A 16098-nucleotide genomic window follows, 5' to 3' on the forward strand; every position below is an offset into this window, starting at 1 on the left:
TCTGATGATATTTTCCGTTGAACTGCAGTCTACCAGAAAAGGAGTCTGATGATATCTCAGACTAGCTTACGTGTGTATTAATTTCCCTATAGAGTCATCATTACTCAGTAATTGGGGATCTTGTGGTAACAAGTGCTGGACGATTACCACATTTCCTTGCAAGGCACAAGTCAAAATTTTACATCAAACTCTTTACATTTCCATGCTAGAATGCCATTTAAATCATTACAGTGTGTTACACTGTCATCATGCAGTCGACATAGAGCTGAGCTGAGAAGTCGGTGGCTGACACTTCAGTGTAGAAATGGGGCATAACGCATTGAACCACTAGTACATCCAGAAGTGCTGCTTTCGCCATCTCCTAGGAAACCATTCCCCGGCTGCTGCCACTTGCAGCCTCTCTGTCATGGTTGTAGGTAAAACACAGGGGTACATGAGTGAAAAGTAACATATAAAGAAAAAATAAAGAACGAGTTTTTGCAAATGGCTCTGAAGGCTGCAAGCTTTAAAGACTTAATAACCAGGGATGAACTTTTCCAGTCTTCCCCCTCAAGTAACTTTGCTTTGTGTGTGGTCTGTGAGTGTGTTTGTCTCTGTATCTGTGTGTCCATGTGCACACACATGTGAGACGTGCATGTGCATGCATGTGAGTCGTGTGTGTGTGTGTGTGTGTGTGTGTGTGTTTGTTTTAAGCATGAGCAAGTGACTATGAGGGAAAAGTGCAATGACACACAGCTCTCCTTCTGCGTCCTCCTTCATTCAACATTCATTTGCACAATTTGCATAATTTGCAGCAGCACCACAACAAAAGGAGCTTATCCTCTGGAACACAACCGTCACTCTAATAATCTACCCTTCAATCATCCTTCAGTGGGTTCAACTTTTTCCAGCGCTGACATTTGATACGCGTGCAAAGAATGTAACCTTATCTTTGACACTTGTATAAAAAGACCATGGCAGTGAGCTTGTATGTTAGGGGCTGGCGTAATCCCCCCACACACTGCCTGCTTGCGTGTAAACAGCTTCTAGCAGCTTCCTCCATTCTTTCGATAGATGACTGTTGAGTGAAGTGTTGTGAGCAGTAGAGAGGCAAGGAGGCTTCTTAACTGGACAGTTGTGAGTATGCTACTGTTTCCCTCCAAAATGTAGGTTATTGTATTCTCCTCTGGAATGGTAACAAAAAGAATGATTAACGTTTGTGATTATTTTACATTTGATTACGAGTAGCCATGACTTGTTTCTTAGTCAATTGATCAGGCTTACATCACACTAATCTTTCCAAACAGTGTCTTTCAGACATTGTGATAGTCTTTAAAAATGTCTAATATACTAGCCACAAAGTGGGATTAAAATAGATTTAATTGTGATTTTTTTGGTGAACAATGTGCAAACATTTCTATATGTTTTCTTTTATTAATAAAAATTAAATAACTCAAATACTGTATAAGTATATTCAGCTCCCTGAGTCAATACATGTTAGAAACACCTTTGGCATCGATTACAGCTGTGCGTCTTCTTGGGTATGTCTGTAAGAGTTTTGCACACCTGGATTGTGCAATATTTGCCCATTTATCTTTTCTAAATTCTTCAAGCTCTTGCCATAGATTTTCAAGCTAATTTAAGTTGCAACTAACTTGGCCACTCAGGAACATTCACTGTCTTCTTGGTAAGCAACTCCAGCGTAGATTTGGCCTTGTATTGTAGGTTATTGTGCTACTGAAAGGTGAATTCCTCTCACAGTCTCTGGTGTAAAGCACACTGAAGCAGGTTCTCCTCTAGGATTTTGACTGTGCTTAGCTCCATCCCGTTTCTTTTCATCCTGAAAACCACAGAATTTGCCAATGTCAAGCATACCCATACCATGATGCAGCCACCACCATGCTTGAAAATAAAGAGACAGTCACTCAGTGAGAGGCAGTGACGTGTTGTGTTGGATTTGCCCTAAACACAAGGCTTTGCATTTAGACCAAAAAGTATATTCCTTTACTGTGTTTTGTTTGCAGTATTACTTCAGTGCCTTGTTGCATCCAAGATGCACGTTTTTTTTGTTTGTATTCTTCTTTTCACTCTGTCATTTCAGTCATTATTGTGGAGTAACTACAATGTTGTTGATCCATCCTCAATTTTCTACCATCGCAGACATTGAACTGTTAGCTGTTTTAAAATCCCCAATGGTTCAGAAGGACGGCTGAATCTTTGATGTGTCTGGGTGGTTTTATATTTACTCCACAGCATCATTGTTAACTTGACCATGCTTAAAGAGATATTCAATGTCTGATTTGCTATTGTTACCCATCAACCAATCACTGCCCTTCTTTATGAGGCTTTCGAAAAGGTCTTTGTAGTTAAATATGTGCTTGAAATTCAATACTTGACTGAGGGACCTTATAGATGTACACTGCCGTTCAAAAGTTTGGGGTCACATTTTTTGTCCATTAAAATGACATCAAATTGATCAGATATACAGTGTAGACATTGTTAATGTTGTAAATGACTATTGTAGCTGGAAACGGCTGATTTTTTAATGGAATATCTACATAGGCGTGCAGAGGACTATTATCAGCAACCATCACTCCTGTGTTCCAATGGCACGTTGTTTTCGCTAATCCAAGTTTATCATTTTAAAAGGCAAATTAATCATTAGAAAACCCTTTTGCAATTATGTTAGCACAGTTGAAAACCGTTGTTCTGATAAAATTGGCCTTCTTTAGACTAGTTGAGTATCTGGAGCATCAGCATTTGTGGGTTTGATTACAGGCTCAAAATGGCCATACACAAAGACCTTTCTTCTGAAACTCGTCAGTCTATTCTTGTTCTGAGAAATGAAGGCTATTCCACGCAAGAAATTGCCAAGAAACTGAAGATCTCATACAACGCTGTGTACTATTCCCTTCACAGAGCAGCGCAAACTGGCTCTAACCAGAATAGAAAGAGGAGTGGGAGGACCCGGTGCACAACTGAGCAAGAGTGTCTAGTTTGAGAAACAGACGCCTTACAAATCCTCAACTGGCAGCTTCATTAAATAGTACCCGCAAACCACCAGTCTCAACGTCAACAGTGAAGAGGCAACTCCGGGATGCTGACCTTCTAGTCAGAGTTGCAAAGAAAAAGCCATATCTCAGACTGATCAATCAAAAGAAAAGATTAAGTTGGGCAAAAGAACACAGACACTGGACAGAGGAACTCTGCCTAGAAGGTTGAGCTCCGATACTTATTATACCAAAAGGGGTAGGCAAAAGGCAGGTCGGGGACAGACGAGAGTTCATAAACCAGGTCAGAGTCCAAACAGTACCAGGGGATAGGCAGGCTCGAGGTCAGAACAGGCAGGCGGATTTGGCGTCAGGATAGGCAGGGCTAGGAAAAACAGAGACTGGGAAAAATAGGAGCAAGGAGAAACGCAGGAGCCTCTTGTGTCTGTATTTGGGTCTCGCCTTGTGCCCTTATAGTACGAACAGGCCATGACAGACCCAGCAGACCGGGACCAGCTCCGTCACGCTGTCTACCTACAGGGAGCCACCATTGGGAGGCATGAGGAGCTACTGCTAGACCTTTTGGAAGGGCTTCGTTCCCTGACGGAACACCACGACCAAGGGTTCAAAGCTATAATTGAGCAAATCAGTGAGTTAGCTCATAGGCAGCCCGCCACCTCTGAGACCTCCCAACCACCCAGTAACCTTTCTACTACTAGTGGATTTGTTCAACCTACCCCGGCTCCTCGAGAACCCCGCTTATCTCCTCTGGAGCGTTATGCAGGCAATCCTGGTACATGCCGGGCGTTCCTTTCCCAGTGCTCCCTCATTTTCAAACTCCAGCCCTCTTTGTTCCCGTCGGACCGATCGAAGATAGAGTATTTAATCACGCTAATGTCCGGAAGGGCGCTCTCCTGGGCAACAGCTGTGTGGGAGCAGCAGTCTGCTGTGTGCCATAGCCTGGAGGAATTCATGGCAGAAGTGAGGGGCTACAGCACCCTGTCGGCCCCCCTCTCTGCACTCACCTCTCCCAAGGTACCGTTCACATGGTCTCCAGCGGCCGACAGAGCCTTCGTGGACCTGAAGCATCGGTTCACCACAGCACCTATCCTCGTCCATCCAGATCCGTCCCGTCAATTTGTGGTAGAGGTTGATGCTTCTGATGTTGGAGTGGGGGCCATCCTGTCCCAGCGATCTGCCCAGGACCAGAAGTTCCATCCCTGTGCCTTCCTGTCCCATCATCTCAATCCTGCAGAGAGGAACTACGACATAGGCAACCAAGAACTCCTGGCGGTCAAGATGGCGCTGAAAGAGTGGAGGCACTTGCTGGAAGCAGCAGAACAGCCATTCTTGGTTTGGACCGACCATAAACATTTGGAATATCTCCGTACAGCCAAGCGCATAAACTCCAGGCAGGCCCTGTGGACTTTCTTGTTTACAAGATTTAACTTCACCATTTCCTACCGCCCAGGGTCCAAAAATGTGAAGCCTGATACCCTCTCCCGCCTATACAATTCCTCTGCCACACCCTTGGTCTCCGAAACCATTCTCCCTACCTCATGCCTTGCGGCTTCAGTGGATTGGGGTATTGAAACATTGGTCCGCAAGGCACAACGTTTCCAGCCTGAACCTGAAAGGGGCCCGGCTAACCGTTTTTTTTGTCCCTAACTCAGTCCGGTCCCACGTCCTGGAATAGGCTCATTCCTCCAAGCAGACCTGTCATCCAGGTTCCTGTCGTACCCTAGCCTTCCTCCGACAGTGTTTCTGGTGGCCCACAATGGTTTCTGACATCTCTGCCTTCGTCGCCACGTGCACAGTGTGTGCTCAGAACAAGACTCCACGGCAAGCTCCTTCTGGCCTCCTTCAGCCACTACCTGTCCCTCATCGTCCCTGTTCCCATATCTCTCTGGACTTTGTCACTGGGCTACCTACGTTTGATGGCAACACTGTCATTCTGATGGTAGTGGACCGGTTCTCCAAGGCCGCCTATTTCATCCCTCTCCCCAAACTACCCTCTGCCAAGGAGACGGCCCAGCTTATGGTCCAGCACGTCAGCATGGACTCCCGGTGGACATGGTCTCCGACCGAGGTCTACAGTTCTCGTCTCAGTTCTGGAAGGCGTTCTGCACCCTTATTGGGTCATTGGCCAGCCTGTCCTCCAGATTCCATCCCCAATCCAACGGCCAGTCGGAGCGAGCTAACCAGGACCTAGAAACCACCCTAAGATGCCTGGTCTCAACCAACCCCAATACCTGGAGCCGACAAGTGGTCTGGGTGGAGCATGCCCGGAACACCCTTCCCTGTTCAGCCATGGGACTCTCCCCTTTTGAGTGCTCTATGGGGTATCAACCTCCACTGTTCCCAGAACAAGAGCAGGAGGTCAACGTACCCTCAGCCCAGATATTTGTCCGTCGATGTACCTGGAGAAGAGCTCGGCCAGCACTTCTCAAGACCAACTCCAAGTATCGTTGTCAAGCGGACCGCCACCGGACTCCAGCTCCTCGCTACCGCATTGGGCAGAGGGTATGGCTTTCCACTCGGGACCTGCCCTTTTGGGTGGAGTCCCGCAAACTGTTCCCCCATTCCATTGGTCCTTTTTCCATCTCTAGGGTCCTTAGTTCCACTGCTGTCCGTCTTGTGTTACCCCGTACCATCCGTATTCACCCGACTTTCCATGTGTCTAGGATTAAGCCCGTGTCTCACAGGCCTTTGTCTTCTGTCTCCAGGCCCATCCCTATAATAAATATCGGAGCTCAACCATCTGCCTCCTGTGTGCATTTGGGTCTCGCCTTGTGCCCTTATAGAAATTGTGCAAGTTGAGATTACTAAACTACTTGGAGTAACCCTAGATTGTAAACTGTCATGGTCAAAAAATATTGATGCAGTAAGATGGGGAGAATAAATAAATCGATGCTATAATAAATTGATGCTCTGCCTTCTTAACAACACTATCAACAAGGCAGGTCCTACAGGCCCTAGTTTTGTTGCACCTTGACTACTCTTCAGTCGTGTGGTCAGGTGCCACAAAAAAGGACTTAGGGAAATTGCAATTGGCTCAGAACAGGGCGGCACAGAGAGCTAATATTAATAATATGCATGTCGATCTCTCCTGGCTGAAAGTGGAGGAGAGATTGACTTCATCACTACTTTTATTTATGAGAGGTATTGACATGTTGAATGCACTGAGCTGTCTGTCTAAACTACAGGCACACAGCACGGACACCCATGCATACCCCGCAAGACATGCCACAAGAGGTCTCTTCACAGTCCCCAAGTCCAGAACAGACTATGGGAGGCACACAGTACTACATAGAGCCATGACTACATGGAACTCTATTCCACATCAAGTAACTCATGCCAGCAGTAAAATTTGATTTAAACAACAGATAAAAAAACACCTTATGGAACAGCGGGGACTGTGAAGCAACACAAAGATTAGCACAGACACATGCATACACACAAACACACATGTATTTAGTACTGTAGATAGGTGGTAGTGGTGGAGTAGGGGCCTGAGGACACACAGTGTGTTGTGAAATCTGTGAATGTATTGTAATGCTTTTAAAATTGTATAAACTGCCTTAATTTTGCTGGACCCCAGGAAGAGTAGCTGCTGCTTTGGCATAATAAATACAAATACACTGTATTTCTGATCAATTTGATGTTATTTTAATGGACAAAAATGTGCTTTTCTTTCAAAAACATGGACATTTCTAAGTAACCCCAAACTTTGGAACTTAAGTGTATGTATGTGGGACAAAGGAAGGGTTAACCCCTATTATTTCACACAAAGTGAGTCCATGTAACTTATGTGGTTTGTTAAGACACATTTTACTCCTGAACAAATTTCGGCTGGCCAAAACAAAGTGGCTGCATACTTATGCAACGTCTATTTTAGTTATATATTTTTTATCAAATTTTACCTCCACTGACATATTATTTTGTGTACATTATTGACCCAAAAAATCTATTAAATCCATTTTAATTCCACTTTATAACACAATAAAATGTGAAGAAATCCAAGGGGTCTGAATACTTTTGCAAGGCACATTATACGCTATATATACAAAAGTATGTTGACAACCCCTTCAAATGAGTCGATTCGGATATTTCAGCCACACACGTTGTTGACAGGTGTATAGACAATCTCCATAGACAAACATTGGCAGTAGAATGGCTTCACTGAAGAGCTCAGTGATTTCAAAGTGGTACCGTCATAGAATAACACCTTTCCAACAAGTCAGTTCGTCAAATTTCTGCCCAGCTAGAGCTGCGAGGATTTTTGCGAGGATCAGGTGACGAGTGGCTAATCTGCCCTTGCCTTCCGTCCTGCTAGCTAATGTTCAATCGCTGGAAAATAAATGGGACTAGCTGAAAGCGCGTATATCCTACCAACGGGACATTAAAAGCTGCAATATCTTATGTTTCACAGAGTCTTTGCTGAACAACGACATTAACTAGGGTACGTGGGATGCTACCGTCCCACCTGACCAACATCCAGTGGAAGTACAGGGCTCCAAATTCAAACAACAGAAATCTCATAATTAAAATTCCTCAAACATACAAGTATTATACACCATTTTAAAGATAAACTTATTTTTAATCGAGCCACAGTGTCTGATTTCAAAAAGGCTTTACGGCAAAAGCACACCATGCGATTATGTTAGGTCAGCGCCTAGACACAGTAAACCATACAGCCATTTTCCAAAGAAGGAGAGGTGTTACAAAAGACAGAAATAGCGTTAAAAGTAATCACTAACCTTTGATGATCTTCACCGGATGGCACTCCCAGGACTCCATGTTAGACAATAAATGTGTGTTTTGTTCAATAAAGTTAATCTTTATGTCCAAAAACCTCATTTGAAATTGGCGCGTTATGTTCAGAAATGCATTGTCTCAAACAAACATCCGGTGAAAGTGCAGAGAGCCACATCAAATTACAGAAATACTCATCATAAACATTGATCTAAGATACAAGTGTTATACATACGATTAAAGATACACTTCTCCTTAATGCAACCGCTGTGTCAGATTTCAAAAAGGCTTTACGGCAAAAGCACACCATGCTATTATGTTAGGTCAGCGCCTAGCCACAGAAAACCATAAAGCCATTTTCCAACCAAGGAGAGGTGTCACAAAAGTCAGAAATAGCGTTAAAATGTATCACTTACCTTTGATGATCTTCATCTGATGGCACTCCCAGGTCTCCATGTTTGACAATAAATGTTTGTTTTGTTCGATAAAGTTCATCTTTATGTCCAAATACCTCCTTTTTGTTTGCATGTTTAGTCCAGTAATCCAAATGCACATGGCGCGGGCACTAAGTCCAGACGAAAAGTCAAAAAAGTTCCATGACAGTTTGTAGAAACATGTCAAACAATGTATAGAATCAATATTTATGATATTTTTATCATAAATCTTCAATCATATTCCAACCGGACAATTCCTTTGTCATTAGAAATGAAAGGGAACGGAGCTCGCGCTCATGACCGCGCACGATCAACAACTCAAGGCTTTCAGCAAAGCCCCTGGATGAAACAGCTCTTATTCGCTCCCCTTTCACAATAGAAGCCTGAAACAACGTTCAAAGTCTGTTGACATCTAGTGGAAGCCGTAGGAAGTGCAATCTGACCCCATTTACACTGTTTTTCAAGGCAATCACTTGAAAAACTACAAACCTCAGATTTCCCACTTCCTGGTTGGATTTGTCTGTTATACTCACAGACATCATTCAAACAGTTTTAGAAACTTCAGTGTTTTCTATCCAAATCTACTAATAAGATTCATATCCTAGCCACTGGGCCTGAGTAGCAGGCAGTTTACTCTGGGCACGCTTTTCATCCGGACGTGAAAATACTGCCCCGTACCCCAAAGAAGTTAAGAACATACAGCTGGCGGGTTATACACTCCATCGGCAGGACAGAACACCAGGCTCTGGTAAGACACGGGGCGGGGGCCTATGCATGTACAGTATGTGAACAACAGCTGATGCACAATATCTTAGGAAGTCTCGAGGTTTTGCTCGCCTGAGGTAGAGTATCTCATGATAAGCTGTAGACCACACTATCTACCTAGAGAGTTTTCATCTGTATTTTTCGTAGCTGTCTACATACCAACACAGATAGATGCTGGCACTAAAACCACGCTCAATGAGCTGTATATCGCCATAAGCAAAAAGGAAAACGCTCATCCAGAGGTGGCGCTCCTAGTGGCGGGGGACTTTAATGTAGGGAAACTGTGCAACCAGAGGAAAATCAAGACCACCTTTACTCCACACACAGACACGTGTACAAAGCTCTCTCTTGCCCCCCATTTGGCAAATCTGATCATAATTCTATCCTCCCGATTCCTGCTTACCAGCAAACAATTTAGGCAGGAAGCACCAGTGACTCGGTTTATAAAAAAATAGTCAGATGAAGCAGATGCTAAACTACAGGACAGCTTTGCTAGCACAGACTGGAATATGTTCCGGGATTCTTCCGAGGGCATTGAGGAGTACACCACATCAGTCACTGGCTTTATCAATAATTGCATTGAGGACGTCATCCTCACAGTGACTGTGCGTACATACCCCAACCAGAAGCCATGGATTACAGGCAACATTTGCACTGAGCTAAAGGGTAGAGCTCCCGCTTTCAAGGAGCGGGACTCCAACCCGGAAGCTTATAAGAAAAACTGTTATGCCCTCCAACGAACCATCAAACAGGCAAAGCATCAATACAGGACTAAGATCGAATCATACTACACCGGCACCGACTCTTGTCAGATGCGGCAGGGCTTGCAAACTATTACAGACTACAAAGGGAAGCACAGCCGAGTGGTGCCCAGTGACACAAGCGTACCAGACGAGCTAAATAACTTCTAGGCTCGCTTTGAGGCAAATAACACTGAAACATGCATGAGAGCATCAGCTGTTCTGGACGACTGTGTGATCACGCTCTCCACAGCCGGTGTGAGTAAGACCTTCAAACAGGTCAACATTCACAAGGCCACAGGGCCAGATGGATTACCAGGACGTGTACTCTGATCATGCGCTGACCAACTTGCAAGTGTCTTCACTGACATTTTCAACCTCTCACTGTCTGAGTCTGTAATACCAACATGTTTCAAGCAGACCACCATAGTCCCTGTGCCCAAGAATACTAAGGTAACCTGCCTAAATGACTAACGACCGGTAGCGCTCACGTCTGTAACCATGAAATGCATTGAAAGGCTGGTCATGGCTCACATCAAAACCATTATCCCAGAAACCCTAGACCCACTCCAATTTGCATACCGCACCAACAGATCCACAGATGATGCAATCTCTATTGCACTCCACACTGTCCTTTCACACCTGGACAAAATGAACACCTATGTGGGAATGCTATTCATTGACTACAGCTCAGCATTCAACACCATAGTGCCCTCGAAGCTCATCACTAAACTAAGGACCCTGGGACTGAACACATCCCTCTGCAACTGGAACCTGGACTTCCTGACGGTGGTAAGGGTAGGTAACAACACATCCTGAACACGGGGGTCCCTCAGGGGTGTGTGCTCAGCCCCATCCTGTACTCCCTGTTCAGTCATGACTGCATGGCCAGGCACGACTCCAACACCATCATTAAGTTTGCTGATGACATAACAGTGGTAGGCCTGATCACTGACAACGATGAGACAGCCTATAGGGAGGAGGTCAGAGACCTGACCGCGTGGTGCAAGGACAACAGCCTCTCCCTCAACGTGATCAAGACAAACAAGATTATTGTGGACTACAGGAAAAGGAGGACCGAGCACGCCCCCATTCTCATCGACGGGGCTGTAGTGGAGCAGGTTGAGAGCTTCAAGTTTCTTGGCATCCACATCACCAACAAACTAATATGGTCCAAGCACACCAAGACCGTCGTGAAGAGGGCACAACGAAACCTATTCCCCCTCAGGAGACTGAAAAGATTTGGCATGGGTCCTCAGATCCTCAAAAGGTTTTACAGCTGCACCATCGAGAGCATCCTGATGGGTTACATCACTGCCTGGTATCGCAACTGCTTGGCTTCCGACCGCAAGGCACTACAGAGGGTAGTGCGTACGGCCCTGTACATCACCGGGGCAAAGCTTCCTGCCATCCAGCACCGGGCGGTGCCAGGCGGTGTCAGAGGAAGGTCCTAAAAATTGTCTAAGACTCCACTCCTCTTTCTATTCTGGTTAGAGCCGGTTTGTGCTGTTCTGTGAAGGGAGGCTCTTCTATGCTGTAATGTTAAGATTTCACTTCACTGGAACTAAGGGGCCTAGCCCGGACCATGAAAACAGCCCCAGACCATTATTCCTACTCCACCAAACTATACAGTTGGCACAGAGTCCAACGGCGGTGAGCTTTACACCACTCCAGCCGACGCTTTGCGCATGGTGATCGTTGGCATGTGTGCAGCTGCTTGGCCATAGAAACCCATTTCATGAAGCTTCCGACGAACAGTTATTGTGCTGACGTTGAGTCCAGTGGCCGTTTGGAACTTGATAGTGAGTGTTGCAACCAAGGACAGACCATTTTTACGCACTATGTGCTTCAGCACTTGGTGGTCCAGTTCTGTGAGTAGTACACAGTGTTGTAAGAGATCTATAGTTTCTTGGCAATTTCTCGCATAGAATAGCCTTCATTTCTCAGAATAAGAATAGACTGACGAGTTTCAGAAGAAAGTTATTTGTTTCTGGCCATTTTGAGCCTGTAATCAAACCCACAAATGCTGATGCTCCAGATATTCAACTAGTCTAAAGGAGGCCAGTTTTATCGCTTCTTTAAATCAGGACAACAGTTTTCAGCCATGCTAAGATAATTGCAAAAGGGTTAATGGGCTTCTGCACGCCTATGTAGATATTCCGTTTCCAGCTACAATAGTCATTTACAACATTAACAATTTTATGTTATTTTAATGGACAAAAAGAAGGACATTTCTAAGTGACCCCAATCTTTTGAACGGTAGTGTATATACTGTATCTATTTATCATTGGGGAATATGTTTCGTCCTGATCAAAATCAATATGCATAATATTGCTTGAGTGCTGTTTGGGCATCTGCGGTGTGTACGATTATGTGTGCTCATCTCAAGTATGTACATTAAACATTAAACCCTCGTAATCAAGCACTTCATGAACAACTTAATTTTCATTAAGCCCAATAACGACACATTTTCATTAGACTACACAGATAAATGCCCGCAGCTTGCTACACTTGAGAGGGATGCTGAGGATGATGGTTTTTCTTATTATTAAAGAACAGCTTGCACTTTATATTTCCACAACTCTAACAACGTAGATTGCTGATAGTCCATCAAACAGTCTGTATGCAAAAGTGTATTAAACAAATAAATATACACTTGTATTTTCGCAATTGGAATTACATTCATCAGAAACTCCTATACCAACAATACATTGCAGCTTTGACGCCAAGAGAGGAACGGCTTGGTGGTGGTGGTGGTGGCAGTGCACTGTTTACCGGCATGCATGTTTGGTCAAGATGTGAAAAAAGTTGTACCGTCTTCGGGCAGACTGGGTCTGGGGAGCCCCTGGCACTTCAGTCATATGCGGGCCTCACATTGTCCCAATCGATTCCGATGGCTCTAAAACAGTGGAAGAGTGGATAAGCCATAAAGCTGAAGCTACAACCAGTTCTGTAGGCTCCAAGTCAACTGACTTAAAAAATTAAGATCGCCAGCTATCTAAGTGCACCAGGCCATGCAAAACGAACTGGCTCACTCATACAGCTAGAGCTACAACAACTCCTACAGAATAATGCAAGTTTTGCAGAAATAAATGGGCAAATAAAAACCAATAGGATAAATGTAATTGTTTGGTATGTCTTTATTTTTGCTAAACTGCCTGATCTTTATTGGCCTACTATACTGAACAAAAATATAAACACAACATGTAAAGTGTTGGTCCCATGTTTCATGAGCTGAAATAAAAGATCCCAGAAATGTTCCATACGCACAAAAAGCTTATTTCTCTCAAATGTTGTGCACAAATTTGTTTACATCCCTGTTAGTGAGTATTTCTCCATTGCTAAGATAATCTATCCACCTGACAGGTGTGGCATATCAAGAAGCTGATTAAACAGCATGATCATTACATAGGTGCACCTTGTGCTGGGGACAATAAAAGGCCACTCTAAAATGTGCCATTTTGTCACACAACAGAATACCACAGAAGTTCTGAGGGAGCGTGCAATAGGCATGCTTACTGCAGGAATGTCCACCAGAGCTGTTGCCAGATAATGTAATGTCCCGAAGCCACTCCTGTGTTGTCTTGGCTGTGTGCTTAGGGTTGTTGTCCTGTTGGAAGGTGAACATTCACCCCAGTCTGAGGTCCAGAGCGCTCTGGAGCAGGTTTTCATCAAGGATATCTTTGTACTTTGCTCCGTTCATCTTTCCCTCAATCCTGACTAGTCTCCCAGTCCCTGTACCTGAAAAACATCCCCACAGCATGATGCTGCCACCACTATGCTTCACCGTAGGGATGGTGTCAGGTTTCCTCCAGATGTGACGCTTGGCATTCAGTCCAAAATCTTGTTTTAATCAGACCAGAGAATCTTGTTTCTCATAATCTGAGAGTTCTTTATGTTCCCTTTGGCAAACTCCAAGAGGGCTGTCGGACCTTTAACTGAGGAGTGGCTTCTCTCTGGCCACTACCATAAAGGCCTGATTGGTGGAGTGCTGCAGAGATGGTTGTCCTTCTGGAAGGTTCTCCCATCACCATAGAGAAATGCTGGAGCTCTGTCAGAGTGACCATCGGGTTCTTGGTCACCTCCCTGACCAAGGCCCTTCTCCCTTGATTTGTCTGTTTTGCCAGGTGACCAGCTCTAGGAAGAGTCTTGGTGGTTCCAAACTTATTCCACTTAAGAATGATGGAGGCCACTGTGTTCTTAAGGACCTTCAACGCTGCACTTTTTTTTGTTGGTACCCTTCCCCAGATCTGTGCCTCGACACAATCCTGTCTCGGACCTCTACAGACAATTCCTTCAACCTCATGGCTTAGTTTTTGCTCTAACAAACTGTCAACTGTGGGACTTTATATAGACAGGTGTGTGCCTTTGTAAATCAGGTCCAATATATTGAATTTACCACAGGTGGACTATATTCAAGTTGTAGAAACATCTGAAGGATGATCAATGGAAACACGATGCGCCTGAGCTAAATTTCGAGTCTCATATCATAGGCTCTGAATACTTATGTAAATATGTTTTTAATTAATTTTTTATACATTTACAACAATTTCTAAAAACTTGTTTTTGCTTTTTCATGATGGGGTATTGTGTAGATTGATGAGAAAAATGTTTTATTTAACCAATTTTAGAATAAGAATGTAACATAACAAAATGTGGAAAAAGTCAAGGGGTCTGAATACTTTCTGAATGCACTGTACATAATACACATAAGCTTGTGCGACACATGTTCTCACACATGCGCTCACAATCACACGTGTGCCGATACACGCAAACACACACATAAATGAACAAACACCCTCTCTCTCTCTCTACACACACACACACACACACACACACACACACACACACACACACACACACACACACACACACACACACACACACACACACACACACACACACACAACTACTGTCAAATTCATTCATTTTGGATTTCACAAATATTACCTGTGATTGCCTGTTGTCGGATGTCAGTCAGCAGTTAATACAGGAAATGGTTGGGAGAGCAAGACGCGTTCCCATTATCTTGTCCCTTGCATTGTAATTATCGCTCCTGCTCCTTCTGCGCCGCTGCTCTCGTCTCCCATCGCCATTGTAATTGTGATTGACTGGCGCAGCGGCCAAAACAGCACGTCTGAAAAGGCATCAGACACCCATCTCATAACTGCTCCGACGTCTGATCTCTTCCTTCACACAGACTGACTCTCCATCCGATCCTATCCTTCTACCTTCCTTTCTTTTCTCTCTTTGAGGTGAAATGGCAGCTAACATGTTTTGACCAGCACATACATTTGCTGCTCTAACAAGTTATTGTGATTAATACATACATTAACTGATTGTACAAAGTCAATAAGTAATGTGTTTATAAGAAATAACGTGAACATGTTGCAGTGTGTCCGCTACACTGAAAATCATCAAGAATCACTAACCCTTCTTCCCTCACTTTTGTTCTATGCAAAAGAATAATGGCAATACATTTGTTACGGGTGCTCGCTTTAGGGTATTATGAGGACCATATGTGCATGTGGCATCACCAACTTACAGACATCACCAAAAACCTCTCCACCTACATTCAAAAAAAAAAAGTGTTCCTAAAGGGTTCTTTAGCTGTCCCCATAGACTGGTTGGCTGACAATGTCATGAAAATGATGTGCAATCATCGATTAGGCAGAAGACAGTGTGGTGTTATGATTCTGAACGGTCAGATAGCCAGCAACAGTGTTAGGGAATCTACTCAGAAAATAAAGCTTACCAAGCTACCAATTACTTCACACTGAAAGAAGTTCAGCTACAGCAAGGCCACCCTTAAGAAAAGTATAGTTTACTGAACTAAAGTTACTTTGAAAAAATACTTCACTACATTTAAACTACTTAGTGAAAAATTATCCTCTGAAATGCCATGGACAACAAATTGAAAAAATGGATCACTTTGGCGTCATACACGTTAATAGAATGTGTAATTTAGCCTATTAAACACAAAAACAATGTTTCAAGTGAGAATTAGGCAGGTTGTATGCCCGAAAAAGAAAGAAAATGATTGCCTACTTCACCCATTTTTTTATTTTCTTTTTGAAAAAAAGAGTTGTGTAATTCCAGTTGTTAGCTACACCACTACATGGCAAACAAAGCAATTAATTACTGAAAACAGTAACATTTAATTGAATTAGTAGTTGAACTACTGTAAAACTTCAAGTAATAGCCTGGGCATTTATTTGCTGAAATCACTGAACACAAGAGATGCTTATTAGAAACAGGTTTCTATTTGAGCCAGGTGTCTATTTCCATCATGCACACCCATTTGCATAGTTAATTGTTTAATTCCAGCCTTAATTTACAGCATTTAAATACATTTATTCATTTCCTGCTTGAATGTGTTATCATTTACACACCGTGTCACGCTTCTTTTGTCTGGTATGTCTATTTTGGAGAAGA

Source organism: Salvelinus alpinus, chromosome 31, assembly GCF_045679555.1.
Source record: "Salvelinus alpinus chromosome 31, SLU_Salpinus.1, whole genome shotgun sequence".
In the NCBI taxonomy this organism is placed as follows: domain Eukaryota; kingdom Metazoa; phylum Chordata; class Actinopteri; order Salmoniformes; family Salmonidae; genus Salvelinus; species Salvelinus alpinus.